We start from the raw sequence: 17835 nt of genomic DNA, 5'->3' as shown, positions 1-17835 counted from the left end.
CCCCGTCTCTACTAAAAAATACAAAAAACGGCCGGGCACGGTGGCTCAAGCCTGTAATCCCAGCACTTTGGGGGGCCGAGATGGGCGGATCACGAGGTCAGGAGATAGAGACCATCCTGGCTAACATGGTGAAACCCCGTCTCTACTAAAAAATACAAAAAACTACCGGGTAGGGGCGGGACCTGTATCCCGTTACTCGTGGAGCTGCGGCAGGAGTGCGCCAGTTCGTACTCGAGAGGGCTGAGCCAGGGGTGAAGAGGGCGTGTCTCAAAACCCGGGGGAGGTGCGGGAGCTTGGAGGCTGAGCTGGAGATCATGAACCGGGGCGAGCTTGCAGGAGCTCCAGTCCTGGGGTGACAGAGTGAGACTCCGTCTCAAAAAAAAAAAAGATTTAGGAAAGACCTTGCAATTTGTGGGTGAAGGATTGCTACCTCAGTCAAAGGTTTTGCGTAGTCATCCTTAATTGTTATAATGTGCTCATTATGGGCAATTAGCACATTGCAGGACAACAGAGAGGAATTTATTTGGGAGTTGATCTGTGTCATTGTCCTGTGTGAGCCAGGGTGCTGGAGGTTCAGGAGGCCTGTGTTGGCTCCTGGCTGGAGAGACAAAAATCAGCCAGCAGCATCCAGCCCTCAATGGGCCGAGATAATCGCTGATACTGGGCTGATCCTGAGGGCGGGAAGGAGAAATGCCGACTGGCAGGGCAGGGAGACTGGGTCTTTCATGGGTGCCAAGTGCCAGCTCTCCATTTTCCTTTGCCTTCCTGATTTTAATCTTCTGGAATACATATATGATTCACCAGGATTTCTATCTTCATATTGATTCATTGAGTGTGTGCACAGATTGTCTTAATGGCCCATGAGCTATGGTGTTTGTCTTAATGGCCCATGAGCTATGGTGTTTGTCTTTGGACTCTCCAGAAGTTTTCACATATGACCTTTTTTTTCCTTTGAGACCGGGGTTTCACTCTGTAACCCAGGCTGGAGTGCAGTGGTGTGATCACAGCTCACTGCAGCCTCGACCTCCTGGGCTCAAGCAATCCTCCTGTCTCAGCCTCCTGAGTAGCTGGAACCACAGGAGCACACCGCCATGCGTGGCTAATTTTTGTATTTTTTGTAGAGACAGGGTCTTGCCATGTTGCCCAGGCTGGTCTCAAACTCCTAAACTCAAACGATCCACCCACCTGGGCCTCCCAAAGTGCTGGGATTACAGGTGTGAGTTGCCCCACCCAGCCGTGATTAATTTGGGCTCTCAACACCCTAAAATGGGAGAAGGCGGTGGCATAGAGTCTGTAGGACTGATGAATTGTATGTATGTTTGTTGCAATTTGAAGAAATACAGTTAAAAGTCCATCTGCAGAGAGATTATGACCATCGCTTCTGTCTGACCAAGGTCTGATTTCCTGATCGGTGAGTACAATTATGTAAAAGGTAAAGGGATAGACTGTTTGCAGTGGTCATACTCCTGGGCTCAAGCGAGCCACCTGTCTCTGCCTCCCAAAGTGCTGGGATTACAGGTGTGAGCCACTGCGCCTGGCCCCTAACACTCTTGATTGTGGAGGTACAGGTTAGTGGAGGAAGAATTGTTTAGTGCATTCTTGTGTCAACCCCTAGTTCTCAGCTAGTCTGGGGAAAGATTTACATCCAGGAAGCTGAGGGTTCAGATTGTTGACTGGTCCAGATGTAGGCTGCAGAAGATAGCCAGGGAGGCATCCCCCATAGACAGTTTCCATGGCATCTAGGAATGGCTCATTCCAAGGCTAGGATGACCCACTGAGTTATTGTCAGACTTTGGAAAAAAATAAATTGGGATGGTTTCAAACCTCCAGGAAAAAAAGGGAAGGGAGGATGGAGGGCATCCCACATCCTCCGTCTCGATCGAGATAAAATACTTGAACTTTTGACCCCATTGCACAGTTTTAACTGGTCCAAGTGCTTCTGCAGATTTTGAGCTGAGTGATAAAAGCACAGCGCTACTCAGATTTGAAATACTGAGAGCTTTTCTATTTCTCACCTCTAGGTGTATTTGTGAATAGTACATGCGGACATGCCTTCATTTTACCAGAACTTCTCGGATTGAGATGTTGAATGCACCATAGTTATTATTATTATTATTATTATTATTATTATTATTATTATTATTATTATCTCTAGAGACAGTGGGCTAACAGAAAACCTAAATCCTACAGGAGTTTCTCTCTTTTTTTTTTTTTTTTTTTTTGAGACAGAGTCTCGCTCTGTCACCCAGGCTGGAGTGCTGTGGCCGGATCTCAGCTCACTGCAAGCTCCGCCTCCCGGGTTTACGCCATTCTCCTGCCTCAGCCTCCCGGGTAGCTGGGACTACAGGTGCCGCCACCTCCCGCCGGCTGTTTTTTTTTTTTTTTTAGTAGAGACGGGGTTCACCGTGTTCGCCAGGATGTCTCGATCTCCTGACCTCGTGATCCGCCCGTCTCGGCCTCCCAAAGTGCTCATCTCATTTTCTAGATCAGGTGCCTCAGCGTGCATTCCCAGGACTTTATAAGATGATGCACTGCAGGATTTCAGCAAGAAAATTCTGGAGTGTCAACTGATACGTTTTTCAGTCTCACCTTGCTCACTGTTTGAGTATTGTCACATACACATGCGTATTAGAGGTGAATGCATGAAGTTTTTGTTACTGAGAGAGTGGCCCTAGACCAGATGCCAGCGAACTGCAGCCCACAGCCCCAATCTCGCCTGCTGCCTCTTTTCATATGGCTCACAAGTTAGTCATAGGATTATATTTTAATAGTGTGGGAAAACATCAAAAGAAGAACAAATTTGGTGGAACATGAAAATGATACGTTTAAATTTTAGCATCCATAAAAGGAGGTTTCATTAGAACACACTTCTGTGGTTTGAATGTCTGCTCCAAAACTCATGTTGAAACTTAGTTCCCAGTGTCACTATATTGAGAGAGAGGGCCTTTAACAGGTGATTGGGGTATGGGAAATCTGCCTCATGAATGGATTAATCTATTCATGGGTTAATGGATTCATGCATTAATGGATTGGTGGGTTATCATGGCAGGGAAACTGGCGGCTTTGTAAGAAGAGGAAGGGAGACCTGAGCCCTCTCACCACGGGTTGCCCTGCACCACCACAGGACTCTGCAGAGGGTCCCCGCCAGCAAGAGGATCTTCACCAGATGTGGCCTCCATAGGCCTATGGAGACTTCTCTAGCCTGAGACTTCTCAGCCTCCATAACTGTAAGAAGAAATAAATTCCTTTTCCTTATAAATGACCCAGGTTTAGGCATTCTGTTTTAAGCAACAGAAAATGAACTAAGACAGTGCGCATGCTCATTCACTACATATTATCCACGGCTGCTTGCCTGCATTTTGATGGCAGAGTTGAGCAGTTGCAACAAAGACCAAATGGGCCAGTAAAAGCTGAAAATGTTTACTATCTGGCTCTTACAGAAAACACTTGCCAACCCCTGCCCTAATCATTGACTTCATTTCCTGGGACGATAGTTTTGTACTTATCCAACTTTGTGGATAGCATTTCTTTTTTTTTTTTTCTTTTTTGAGATGGAGTCTCGCTCAGTCGCCCAGCCTGGAATGCAGTGGCACTATCTCGGCTCACTGCAACCTCTGCCTCCCAGGTTGAAGCAATTCTCTGCTCAGCTTCCCGAGTAGCTGGAATTACAGGCGCTCACTCCATGCCCTGCTAATTTTTGTACTTTTAGTAGAACGGGGTTTTACCATCTTGGCCAGGCTGGTCTTGAACTCCTGATCTTGTTATCCACCCACTTCAGCCTCCCAAAGTGCTGGAATTACAGGCGTGAGCCACTGTGCCTTAATAAACTTTCTCAAATAACTTACATATATATTGAATGAGTACCGCCCCCCTCAATAATTTTACCTGGGATTGGGGAGGAGGCATTAGAAGAAGGCCAGGAAAAACATCCTGAAGCCAGCAGACTGTGAAAAGTCAAGAAGCTGCACAACGAGTTGATTTGGTGGGCTATGAATGAGTGTGAGGGCAGGCCATGCATGTCCTCTTTAATCTGCTGCTGTCTTTGTTTGGATGTTGATACTGTAGTCAGCCAGTGGTTACAGTGTCACCTCCAGCCTCATGTTAGTGTCATGCTGCCTTGTACTACACTTACTGAGTACCTCCTTCCCCAGGAACCCACAGATCTACGCTCAAAGATTTATTTCTCTCCTTAACATTCCTGGGAGAGGTGCTTTCATTGGATACAATCTCTTGTGATCAATTCACTTTTTAGGTACACTGAAATTTGAAAAAGGGACAAACCCTCATCAGAAATGGGAGAACCTTCCAGCAAAGCCCAGGTGGCTGTTCACAGGTATTTGCTGTTTTTTTTGTTTGTTGGTTTGTTTTTGACAGAGTCTTGTTCTGTTGCCCAGGCTGGAGTACAATGGTGCGATCTCGACTCACTGCAACCTCCGCCTCCCGGGTTCAAGTGATTTGCCTGCCTCAGCCTCCTGAGTAGCTGGGATTACAGGGGTGCACCACCTTGCCTGGCTAATTTTTGTATTTTTAGTAGAGATGGGGTTTCACCATGTTGGTCAGGCTGGTCTCGAACTCCTGACCTCATGATTCTGTCTGCCTCCGCCTCCGAAAGTACTGGGATAACAGGTGTGAGCCACTGCGCCCGGCCTATTTGCTGTTTGAATGTAGGTGAATAACTGGGTCCAGCCCCATTTATTGATTCCAAAGCTGAACCTTACTTGTCTGACTCTTATTTGATCAGCTATTCTGCTATTTTATGTAGGAAGATTTAGATTCCAGGAACCCTGGTTATCTCAAAGTTTTGATGAGCATGACAGGCTTCTGCCAGCAGGTAAGATGTTCATCTCACTTAACAAGATTTTTTTTTTTTTTGGTGGATGTCCAAAATAGAAGTTCTTGAGAACCCAGGTGAGAGGGGGCATGTGGGTTTAGGCAACTGGTCAGCCCCCCAAAATAAGATCCAGTAAAGGCATGACAGACAGAGGCTCTGGTGCAGGAAGTAGCTTATTCCAAATGTTAGGAGGAAACAAAAGAAGTGGCTGGGTTGTGAATCTGTGTAACTTACCAGTGGATACTACGGTTGGATGACAAGTAGAAAACCTCAGAGTGCTGAGTAAGAAAAGAAATGGTTCTGAGGAAGAAGGCCTAACTCAGAGAAGATGGAAGATTTTATTCTGGGAGGAAGAATAGACTTAGTAACATGCGGTGGACTTTACTAGCTCAGAAGTCCTCTGGAGTTCTGAGTCAACTGCTTATTAATACAGTGTTACGTAATGACAGAAGGATGCACAAAGTAAACTTTCCAGAAAAGCAAAAACCACAAAAGTGGGCAGAACCTTAATTTCCCCTTTGTTTGCTGATTAGTGGAGGCTCACGTGATTTCTTTTAAGGCTGGTACAGTCCCTCCACTGGCATCCAAGAAACGGAAATCTCCCAATGTTAGTAATCCCGTCAGAAGTTTCAGTTTTCTTGGAAAACATGCCTGGTGGCCTACTGGGGGCCTCCAGGCCACTGCACCTCCACTGCTTGAAGCTGTCTCTCTCAGGGTGCATGGGTGACATTGTGTTCAGATGGATGCTTTGAATCCAGGGCCCCAGCCCCCAGCTACTGAGACGTGACACCAGTGCTGTGATTGCCTGAAAAAGATAATTGGCTCATACTTCTCTCAATATGAAAAGTTAAAAAAATATGTGAAATGATCATGCTAGAGAAATAAATTCAGTAAGTCCAAATCCAAAATAATCTAATCTGATTATTATTTTCAGTTTCGAATATTTATAGAAGTCTTAAAATACTGCCAGTCATGGTGCTCACATGATTTTTGCACATAGACCGCCTCACAATGAATGAAGTGAACGGCTCCTTGTTTCACTAGGGGCACAGAGTCACAACCTGGCTTGTCCCTGGGATTTGCCTGCTGTGTGTTCCCTCCTGGTCTTCATGAGAGGGGTCCAGGCAGAGCATCCTGCCTGGATTCCCACGTCTGTACAGTGCCAGGAACCTGACAGTGGAGGGCTGTGATGTGGTTTGGCTGTGTCCCCCACCAAATCTCACCTTGAATTGTAGCTCCCATAATTCCCGTGTGTTGTGGGAGGGACCCAGTGGGAGATAATTGAATTATGGGCACAGTTTCCCCCATACTGTCTTCGTGGTAGTGAATAAGTCTCATGAGATCTGATGGTTTTATAAGGGGAAACCAGGCCCGGTGTGGTGGCTCACGCCTGTAATTCCAGTACTTTGGGAGGCTGAGGCGGGCGGATCACAAGGTCAGGAGATTGAGACCATCCTGGCTAACACGGTGAAACCCCGTCTCTACTAAAAAAAAAATACAAGAAAAAAAAATTTAGCTGGTGTGGTGGCAGGTGCCTGTAGTCCCAGCTACTCGGGTGGCCAAGGCAGGAGAATGGTGTGAACCTGGGAGGTGGAGTTTGCAGTGAGCTGAGATCGCACCATCGCACTCCAACCTGGGCGACAGAGTGAGACTCCATCTCAAAAAAAAAAAAGTGAGGGAAACCCCTTTCACTTGCTTCTCATTCTTTCTTGCCTGCCGCCGTGTAAGATGTGACTTGCCTTCTGCCATGATTGTGAGGTCTCCCCAGCCACGTGGAACTGTGAGTCCGTTAAACCTCTTTTGTTTATAAATTACCCAGTCTTGGGCATGTCTCTATCAGCAGCATGAAAATGGACTAATACAGGCTGCACCCTGGTCCTGCCTTCTGCTGTGTTTCCGTGAGGCAGCAGAGCAGAGCCTCCTATGAAACGTGTCTCCCTTTACAGCGTCTCTTTAGTGTCTGCCTCACCTCCTCACTCCTCTTATCCCACGTTTCACTGCCACTTCTATGATGAGCCGCTGCTTCGGAAGGGGTCCCCTAAATGGTCTGCTGATGGCTTGGCCTTCTGAGCCTCCCTCCCTCCCTCCCTCCCTGTGCACTGGAGGAAGCCCCTTCTCCTGCAGATAGGCTCTCAGGCCACAGGGGATGGGTGTGGAATGGCAGGTGTGGCCGGAAACATGAGGATGTGTGAGGATTGTGTGCATGTGGGGTGTGTGAATGTGTGTGAGCATTTGAGAATGTGCACATGTGAGTGTGTGCATGTGTGTGTGTGCGTGTGTGTGTGCATGTGGGGTGTGTGAATGTGTGTGAGCATTTGAGAGTGTGCACGTGTGTGTGCATGCGTGAGTGTGCACGTGTGTGCATGTGATGTGTGTGTGAATGTGTGAGCATTTGAGGGTGTGCATGTGTGTGTGAAGGTGTGTGAGCGTCTGAGAGTGCGCATGTGTGCATGTTTGTGAATGTGTGAGCGTTTCAGTATGTGTGTGTGCATGTGGTACATGAATGAATGAGAATGTGTATGAGTGTACTGGGAAAGTGAGTGTGATTGTGTATGTGTGAGTGTATGTGAGCATGAGTATGTGAGTGGCAGTGAGTGTGCGGATGTTTATGTGTGTGCGAGTGCATATGTGTGTCGGTGAGTATTGGTCTGAGAGTGTGGACACCAGAGTGAGTGCTTGAGAGTGTGTATGAGTGAGTGTGCAGGCGTGTGAGCATGAGTGTGAGCATGAGTGTGTGAGTGTGAGCATAAGTGTGTGTGTGAGGGGCAAGGTTGCAGCAGGTGTCTTACTCATCTAACTTTGCCAGTGGAACAGGCAGGCGCTCCCCTCCTGTCTTGAGGTGCCCTGTGTGGCGAGCTCAGGGCTTCTGAGGACAAGAGCGTGGCAGAGGGCACTACTTATGGCATGGGTGAAGTCTGCTGGTGGCTGCTGTAAGCTGTTTGTCACGTTGCCTTACAGGCACATTCTATAAAGGAAATTGGTTTGCTTTTCCTTAAATGAGCCTAGGGAAGCCAGGGGTAGGGTGACAGGTAGCTGGAGAGGAGGATTTTCTCACTCGCTCCTAGAATTGTACTGTGGGGTGAATGAGCAGGTGCATGAGGGGTCAGTAGCAGGTGGGCTGGGCGCAGAGCCCCACTGCACAGGGTCCCTCTGACCCACATGGGCCAGTCCCACCCCAGCCCCTTCCCAGGTGCTTTTACCTCCAGCACCTTCCGACCTGCTCAGACTTCCAGTAGTGGGGTCTTCGGGGGTCCTCAGGGCTCTGTCCTGGATGTGCCTTGAACTCCAGCCTGTTTCCTTTAGGGCCTCCATGGCCTCCCGGGGCCCCAGAAACCTCCATATGCCTGTACTGCCCTGGCTGTACCCCTGCTCGTTCTTCTTGTCTGAGCTCCACACCCGTGTGTGTGTCTGCACATCCTGCCCCCACCTCCCCACATTGCTTCTCAGAACCTCCATAACGCCCTGCTATGAATAATTCTATGTGGCAACTTGACTGGGCCATGGGGTGCCCAGATATTTGGCCTAACATGATTCTGGGCATTTCTGTGAGGCTGTTTTTGGACGAGTTTATCATTTAAGTTGATGAGTGAGCAAAGTAGATTGTCCTCCCCAGTGTGGGGGGTGTCATGCGATCAGCTGAGGGTCCCGAGCTGAGTAGAACATGGCTGGCCCTCCCCCAGGTGAGAGAGAACTCCTCCTGCCTGCTAGCCTTCCAGCTAGCACGTGGGCTTTTTCCTGCCTTTGGGCTAGGACTCAAACACCAGCTCTTCCTGGGTCTTGAGCCTGCAGCTTTTGGACTAGAACCTACACTCTGGGCTCTCCTGGTTCTCAGGCCTTTGGACTCAGATGGGACTGTACCCTCAGCTCTCCTGGGTCTCCAGCTTGCTGACTGCAGATCTTGGAACTTCTTTGCCTCCATAATCACACAAGCCAATTCCTTGTAATACATCTCTATCTATCTATGTCTCCTATGGTTAAGTTTCCTGGGGAATCCTGAAGGATACACCCCCTTCCTCTCCCTCAGCACAGAGTTGTTCTGTGCACTTGGATAAGCCTCCACAACTTCCCTCAGGACAGGGCATCCATCACCATCTCCCACCCGGACAGCAGCAAACACTGCCCCCGTGACTTCCTGGTGCCATCCTTGGCTCCTTCCCGTCCATTCTCCAGCGGCTGCCAGAGTGAGCTTGAAGAACCCTGTGACATGTCCTTCAGAGCGTTCTACTTCCTGTTCCAGGAGGATGGCCCCTCATACTTTCCCGCGGGCCACATGCCACCCCTTCCTCAGCGCCCCAGGCTGGCATCCTCTCCCTGCATTCAGCCTTCTTTTCTGAGGTAGCGCTGATACCAGATGTCGCTAAATAGCAACATGCGTAACTGTTCAGCTTCTCTCTAGTAGAAGAGATCATAAGCCTCATGAGATCCCAGAGTCTGTGTCTTCTTCAGTACCCCCCAGCACCCACCCCAGGGCAGGGCCACAGAGTTGTGGAGTGCCCAAGTGGTGGATGAACATAGAATGCAAAGGCTGAGGGTGCATTGACCAGGAGCACGGGGGGCAGCAACTTGTGGAACAGCCGCAGCACAGATGAAGTGGCCAGGCTCCTAGGGAATCCTGACTAGGGAGCTGGAGGGAGGCCCGGGAATGGCGGGAGAGAGGGAGAGGGTGTGTGTGGTCATGGCCTGGGAGGCCAGCAGGCCAGAGCTGGGAGGGCTTTGCACATCTCTCCGGAGCTTGGGTCCATCCTGGAAGCCATGGGGAGCAAGGATTGAAACTGGGAGCGGGCTCTGGCTGTTGGAGGTAAAGCTGCTGGTGCCACTGAGCCTTAACACTCAGGAAAGTGGTCCTGGCTGCAAGGTCAGGGAGCCAACGGAAGCCAGTGCCTGATCCGGGTTGAGTTTTCTCAGCTGTCCCCCAGGAAGAGGCTGCATCGGGAATAAGGGCACAGAAGCTGGCTAGGATGGCTTCTGATTCCAGTAGGGCCTCTCAGGAGCCATGACAGCCAGCCTCTTGGTCTGACTAATTCAAAAGAATATTCTTATTTTATAGGCGTGGGGCAAGTTTTCCTTATCTTAGAGGTCAGCAGTGGGGATGCACTGTTTTATTTATATAATCAAAATGTTTTCACAGCAACAAGAATGACTTTAATCCTGCCAGCATGTTGTCATTGTTTGTGCAAAGGTACGTCTGTCTGTCGGCATTTTAGGTGATCCAACTTCCTCTCCAAATCCCTGCCTCCCACCTCAAAACACATCGCAAGCTCCACGGAGCAAGTCTCTTCGTTAGTGGAGGCGCTGGCCTGACAGGGCTGAGGCGGAATACACAGCTGGCCTTGGGCCAGCGTCAGCCTTGGCTCTGGGGGCTGTATTTCCAACTGACTCTTGGCTGGCCAGGAGGGGAGTGAGCCAGGTGCTGGAGGCTATGAAGAGGAAGCTGTGTTCAGAGAGGTTCAGCTGTTGCCCGCTCAGGCAGCCGTGAACAAACACCGTTTTCTGACCTCCAGCTGCTAGTAAGAAAGTGCAGGGAGGACAGAACAAAAGCTGAGGTCAGACTGTTTCTTCCCCCACACCTCCGCAGTCTCTTACCTTTTGGGGCATGTGGGCCCTGCCCACTTACCGCCCACTTACCTAAGCCCCACTGCCATTCCACTGCCTGCACAAAAGCAAGTGAGAAGCTCGTCCCCGCAAAGAGCCTTTCCCCAGGCCCTGCTGAGGTGACCCCCCACTTCACCTCCCAGGACACAGACTGCTTGGATCATGGGTTCCCAGTGTTTTGGAATGAGGGTCCTTTGTAATGTCAACACTTCTTAAAGATTCAAGGGATAGTTTGGTATTTGTTAGTTGAGAAAATAACTCTTGTCAAGTAGGTGTTGTAAATAAATATTGACCCTTTTAAGGCAATTGGGGTTTGTTAGTCTTAATAGCACCTACATATTTATTGCAAAACAGTCAATCAGATTTGTTCAGATTTCAGACAATGCTTGTTGGACACCTGAGTTCCTAGACACCTTGTCGTAATTCTGTGCTTTCTCACCCCTGGTCTGTGGCTCCCCCAAGATGGGGATTACTGAAGTTACTGAATGATGCATTATGGTCGTGAGTTCAGTGCTGGGTGAACATGTCTTGTCTTCCCAGGGAGTTTAAAAGGCCTCTTGGAGGGCTGGGACAATGGCTGGTGGCCCCACGCCTTGTGTGGAAGCGGACACGAGGCAGGCATATTGCTACTGATGACCCCACAGCAGAACCAGAGGGGTTTTATCCCAGAGGCTGTTTTAGGAAAAACAGATCTCCAATGAAAGCTACACTGTAATCACATGAGAAGAAACTGTCATTCAAGAGGCCAAGGTGGTGGCACAATAAGGCCATTTATTCAAAGGTATATTTTGTTAGAGAAAAATAGTTAAGGCTGTGGAAATGGTTAGGGCTCAAACACCAGTTCCATACACAGGGAGAGGGGTGGACACTAATTGTGTTTGAGCATCACAGAAGAAACAGTGGAAACTCACCCTTTGTAAAAGCAGAAGACACACAGACGGGAGCAGGGTCGGGGGGACGGGAGCAGGGTCAGGGGGCCGAGAGCACCTGAAAACAAAAGCAACAGGGTGGCAGAGGAAGAAAAAGAAAAAAAGAGACAGGTTTCCACCAGCACAGTTTGGCTTCTCTGGCTTGTAGGAACCAGAAACAGGCTCAAACAGCTTAGAACAGATATCCTCTCTGAGGTGACAAGACGGGAAAAGTCGTGACTTCCTTAGAAAAAGCTGATCTATTAGCACTGGAGTTATTCCTGTTCAAGATGCTCCTCCAAAGAAGAGAATTATGTGACTCATTATCAATTAGAATTCAAAAATTCTTTCGTTCACATCAGGTCAGGCCTCTAGTTCTTGCTTTTTGGGAACCGTGAGAGCTTTTGAAGCAGAGCCAAGTGCTTGTGGCCATGTGACCTAAGCCCTGTGGCCTTTCTAAGTGAAAATTACAATATGGTAGACCTCAGGGTTGTCCTGGTTCTGCTGCAGTCGGCTGGAGGACCCTGTACCATTTCCCTGTAAGACCCCCTGGGCCTTAGTATGTGTATCTGTGAAATGGGGGAGTGGACTTCATTGTGTCTGAAGTCCCTTGAGGTATAGGTGTCTATCCTGTTCTAGAAAGTGTCCCAGATAACTTTTCTTTGGGGACCAGGCAACGTGAGCTCCAGCTCTAACTCTGTCCCAATCAGCTGTGTGACCTTGGGCAAGTTGCTTAACTTCTCTAGGCCTCAGTTTTATCATCTGTGAAATGAAGTTAATAGAGTGTTTGTTGTTGTTGTTGTTGTTGTTAGTTTGTTATTTTAAATCTTATCAGTCGTTGGGAGGATTAAATGAATTTGTGCAGTGCCTGGTGTCTGGCACCTGCTCAGCGAATGCTGCAAACCCTGTGAATAATAGTTACTCCATCACACAGCAACCCCAGGGGCTGTGCTGAAATCTCTCTTGGGATCTGAGGCATCATATAATTGGCCAAAGGAACCCATTACAAAGTGAAATACGTGGCAGGTGAAAATATGTGCAGAAACGCCCTGGGTTCAATTAAAAATATGTGGTAAGAGATGCTAGGATTCCAGGTTCTAGCATAACAATTTGAATATTCATTAGATTGCAACAGCGGTTCTCAGGTTCAGTTTGTGTCAGAATTCCCTGGAGGGCGTGTGAAAACTTGGATTTCAGAGTTCTGATTCAGAAGATCTGGGTGAGGCCCAGGAGTTTGCATTTCTAACAAGCTCCCAGGTGATGCTGAGCTGCTGGCCCTGAGAGCACACCTTGAGGACCACTGGATTACCGATTCTATTCTAAAGCTGCTTTTTTTCTCTCTTCCAAATTTGAGTAGTGCTTAGATCCCATTTAAAGGGGAAAAAACAATGGATTCTCTCTCATTTGTAAAACACTGTGTTAGTCTTATTCTACAAAACTCTTTCAACTGTGAATTTATGAAAGTAGAATAATTTTTAAAATTTATATTGTCAACTGAATGGAAATATAACATGGAAACATTTTTCTAGAAAGTTCACACCATGTGGGATACAACCTAAGAAACATTATTGTAAAACAGAAACGTTCCTGTTCTCTCTATACCTGTAAGGGTAACGAGGAAGTAAATGCAGGAAGGGGATTGTGAGTGGCCAGGTTTGGATTTTGAGCCCTTTTCTGCCTGGGATCCCCCTCTGTGAGGGGCCGTGGGCTGTGCACGGCTCTCTGGACCCTGTTCCTTTGCTGGAAGAACATTCAGTGTGAGGCTCTGAATCTTTGCCATCAGCTGCTGGGAAATGCAGGACCTTCTGGCGGCAGGGTCAGGCTGTCAGGGTTCTTGGCTGAGAAAAGAGGAAGCTGGAAGCTGGGTGGGACAGGGTGGGAGGTGCTAGGGCTTTGGCGTGAGTTTTCCTGTTATTCTATTCTGTTGGCTAGCTCCTAAATTTAGGTTAAAAAAAGAAATGTTTCAAGTACAAAGTGAGTTGAGCAGTCCCCTGGGGCAGCTAGCTGTGCCGTGGAGATGCACACTGCTTGCACTGACTTGATATTCTTTTTTTTCATCAGGTGTCATCTCGCTGGAGGGCAGAAGGATTCCCTGGAGCCTGGGGGCCAGCAGGACAGAGGAAACAGAAACTACATGGCCGATGATGTCTTTCGACCACAGAAAGGGCTGGAAGAAGCAGGGGACCCACTGTTTGAATAAACCCAGTGGAAAAACAGAAACCCCATTTCATACTTGACTCAGCTCTTCAAGTTTAAATCTTGAATCTCCTCAACTACACGGAACAGTGTTTCTCCCAAGTCATCTGACACCCACTCTGTTCTCTGGATCATTCCTTCCTAGAGAACCTTGCTCTTGGAGGGCTGTGATCTGCTCTCACCCACTTGCCTTTCTGATCCACTGAGTGCGTCTCAACAGTCATTTGGGGTGTTCTGATCACTCATGACCAGGAAGGGTTGGGTGGCTCGTGGAGCTTGGGAAGCACTCTCACATGGTGGTCCCCATCGGCGGTCATGGGGTTGCCACGTTGAGCCACGTTTCTGCCCTCATCTGTCTATATGTTACTGTGGAATCTCTGACTGAGGACCCATGGACTCACCCAATGTGATAAAGTCCTGAAGCCCAGCCAGGACTTCCGACCCCAGCTGCAGGGCTTTCCAATATACAGATGCATAGAACTTGGGAGGAAATCGACTTAGAAACCTGAAGCTGGAAAACTGGTTGCCTGACATTCTGTGCAAGACTGAATATCTGAGGAACGAGGGCTGTGTAACTTTGGGAACATGTCTTTTCCGGCCTATGTAGACCCCAGGAAACTTTGCAGTTCTTCCCCAAGTATGGATGGAGTCAAACTTGATGTCCTTTCATCCCCCCATCCCATCCGCTAATCTATATCCTTTGGAAAGTTTAGAGTGCCAGGCCTCATGTAAATACACTGAAAACAATGTAAGTCATTTATGTTCTACTAGGCCAAGAGTTCTTAGTGGTGGAAGAAGATGGGGTCTTACATGAATGAAAGGATCTTGGCTATTTGCATTGGTATCAACAGAAGGACTAGACGCTTGCACTGAAAGAAAAAGCTGAGAGATGGGGCCAGGAATTGGGGAGCTGGGACCCAAGCCCCACCTTCCTGAGTTTGCCTGTCACCAGGAAGGCTGGAGATGCCAGACGCTGTCCTGATGCTCCTCTGGGTGGTGTCTCCACCTGCTTGTTTTCAGGAGAGGCCTGGCAGAGGAAGTACAGGACATTGCTAAGTGGATTGAATAATGTTCCCCCAAATTCGTGTCTAACCAGAACCTCAGAATGTGACTTTATTTAGAAGCAGGGTCTTTGCAGATGTTAAGTCAAGATAAGGTCATAGTGAATTAGAGTGGCCCCAAATCCAATGCCTGCTCTCCTTCTAGGAAGGGGAGACACAGGAAGAAGGCTGCGTGAAGCTGGAGGCAGAGATGGGGGCGGTGCAGCCATGGCCAGGGAATGGTGGCTGGGACAGGCAGGGAAGGTTCCTCCCTGAGCCTTCAGGGGAGCGTGGCCCTTCCACCGCCTTGTTGCCAGACTTCTGCCCTCCAGAATTATGAGATGATAAATTTCTGTTGTTTTAAGAACAAAAGAATTAACACCTAGTTTGTGGTCGTTTTTATGATAGCCCTAGGAAATGCATACAGCTGGGGAGACCTTCTTCCAGGGACCTGCCTCTGAAAGCATAAAAGCAAGTGCCTTCCAGCTTCTGGCAGGGCGGTGGCCCCAGCCTTGCTGCTCCCCCTACCCTCCCACCCCCCGCCCCCCGCCCCGCCACTCTGCTGTCTCCCTCCTCACTGCTTCCTGCTCAAGGCTCTGTGGCTGCCGGCAAGGCTCTGTGGGGAAGGGGTTCAAGAGAAGGCCTGGTGTCGGCCCACGGTCCATTCTGGACAGACAGCTTGGCTTGCTGCGGTGGTCCTTTTCCTCTTTGTGAGCATGTGCTGGAGAGATAAAGGTGAGGGAGGAAGTGGAGGAGGCTGGGGCTGCAGAGCCGAGGAAACCGATGGAAACCCTCTGAGAAACAGCAACCCAGCGGGTGTGAAGGTTGGCCTCAATGCGGTGGACAGGGCTCTACAGAGGAGGCTGGAGTGGGAGAACTTCGTCGTCACAGCTCTGCCCCTCACTATGTGACCCAAGCAGGACACACTTCCCAGCTGCCTCAGTCTCCTCATCTGAGGAATGGGCTGATTCACACAGTATCACATCCTAGGGTGTGCTGAGGATGTCACACACATATCCCTGGCAAGGCTGCTGGGAGGACCGAGTGAGTGAGCAGGTGCAAGACCATTGTCTCCCCGGTCAGTGCTGTAAAACAGTAGCTGCTAGAGGATTACAGTGATATTGTCGTTTCCTTAGTAACGGACGTTGCTGTTTGGGAAGTTCCTATAGCCAACGGCCAAGCTCCTGGCATTTAATGCTGGTGTCTCCAAAGATTGGTTCTCATCTCTTGAGGGCTTGTTTTTAATAAGGGCACACTCTTGCCCCCACAGCATGCAGGCTGATGTCACACGCCGCCCTGAATCACACCGTGGTACCACCTGTTTCCCTGACGTAAAGCTAGGAGAGGAATGATGTGACCATCCCTATGTTCCAGTCACCCTGACCTTTAACCCTGGCTTCTAAGAAGGCTCCAGATGTTTCTTGTGGTTAGATCTCCCAGAAAATGACTCCTTCCTCTATGAGACATTATCTGATGACAAGAAGATTCTGAGCGATGTGGGGGAGTGCGAATGTTTTCATAATATCTGCCATTAGAATGACTTAGAAATGGAAGGCCCAGGTTGAGAAATTAGGATCCCATGCACGCTGCACTCTTGTGAGGAGGTGCAGAAGTTACCTCTTCCCTTGGAAATTCTCTTTCTTAGAACTCGGGTATTTATCAGCCACCTAACTGGCTGCTTGAAGGATGGTCACCTTTTTCTGTATTGGTTTGCAAAGAAAGGAAGTTGCAAAAGGTCACAAATTTTAGTGTGCCGGGCCTCATGTAGATAAACTGAAAACAATTTAAGTCTTTTGTGTTGTACTAAGTCAAGAGTTCTTTAGCAGTGGAAGAAGATGGGGTCTTGCATGAATGGAAGGGTCTTGGCTATTTGCATTGGTATCAAGGGAAGGACTAGATGCTTGCACTAAAAGAAAAAGCTGAGGGATCGGAACAGGAAGTGGGGAGCAAATCTGAGACTGAATAAATGTAAATAAAAGAGCTAAGATTGTTGAGCAGGTACTAGGAGCTGGGTCAGATTTTATTCCCAAGAAATCTTAGTTATTCTGCCTCCTCCTAGATAGGGAATGTGTTGCTTACCTTTGCGTCCACACCTGGCTCATACCAACCATGCAACCAATAATTGTTCATCAGATGAAGGTCGTCAAAGGCTCGGACAACCCTTCAGTAACTCTTTCAGGGAAGCCACCCGCCCATTTCATCTTATCTGCTTGGCTTTCAGTGTTTATCATGTCAGTGACTCTTTATCCCAGACCGGAGGTTGATTTCGATCACCTGCCGGGGTCATTAGCGCCATGGTGTCATCACACACCTGGCCCAGCGGGTTGGGACTGGGACTTCGGTGCTGTGTCTGTGACCAGGCTTGTTAGGCTTAGCAGAGAGCTGGCATCCTGGCCACTGGCCGGGGTCAGGATTTCCCAGCAGGGCGTCTCCTTCCTGGAAACACCCTCTTCTCCCAGCCTTTGGTCTTCTCTCCTGCGTCTGGCACCCAGAACCTCCCTGGGCCTTCTGTATCCCTCCAACCACCTGCCTGGACTTAGCTAGCTTCCAGATTCAGCAAGGAGAGGGGTGAGGGGCTGGAAGGCAGGGCCCGGCCTGGGGTCTTCTGATGCCCTGTGCTGTGACTTGGCTCCTTGTAGCTGCTGCAGCTGATCCAGTCTCTGGGCTGGATCAGTGGGAGGTGGAGGCTCTGGAAGGATACCGGCGGCTCCAGGGTTCTACCTGGCAACAGCGTGAGTCTAGCTCTTCATTATCAAAGGAAATACTTACAGGTCGGAGATACAGTTCCTTATGGCTTGATTTGGGCCATGACATCTCCCAGAAAGCCTCTTCTGAGGTGAGAGATTTTGGCAACCTCCAGAGCAACAGGTTTCCTCTTTGCACCTCATTACCATCTTTCCTGGCTTAGAAATGAATGTCAGCCCCGTTCAATGTACATTGTGTGTCATTTAAGAATTACTAATATATGGGTGGAATTACGCTAACATGTCCTCACTGCGATGGTTCCTTCTGGGTTCCATAAGGGATACAAAGGTGGACTGAGCACACATCTTGTCTTCAAGAACTCTGGCATAGCAGGGACACAAGTGCATACACGTGTGTATGCAGACACATACACACGCACATGCTGTATTAGGTCTGCTGCTGCTCTAACAACTTATCACAAACATGGTGGCTTAAAACAATGCAGACTTACTATCTTACACTCCTGGTGGCCAGCCGCCTGACCCAGGTCTCCTGGGTCTAACGTGAAAGTGGCGGCACTGCT

The 17835-nt window shown here is 49.0% G+C and overlaps 1 long non-coding RNA gene across 1 annotated transcript; it reads left to right on the top strand.

Moving 5' to 3' along the window:
- The first annotated feature begins 2527 nt into the window (after window positions 1-2527).
- On the top strand, window positions 2528-15055 carry LOC115892963. The gene is made up of 3 exons (XR_004052925.1): window positions 2528-3227; window positions 4253-4333; window positions 13393-15055. It is a non-coding gene; the product is annotated as an uncharacterized LOC115892963 (long non-coding RNA).
- The last annotated feature ends 2780 nt before the right edge of the window (window positions 15056-17835 follow it).

The sequence above is a fragment of the Rhinopithecus roxellana genome, chromosome 13 (genome assembly GCF_007565055.1).
Source record: "Rhinopithecus roxellana isolate Shanxi Qingling chromosome 13, ASM756505v1, whole genome shotgun sequence".
Classification (NCBI taxonomy): domain Eukaryota; kingdom Metazoa; phylum Chordata; class Mammalia; order Primates; family Cercopithecidae; genus Rhinopithecus; species Rhinopithecus roxellana.
Note: the sequence above shows the minus strand (reverse complement) of the source record. Positions and strands in the feature narration are given on the sequence as shown.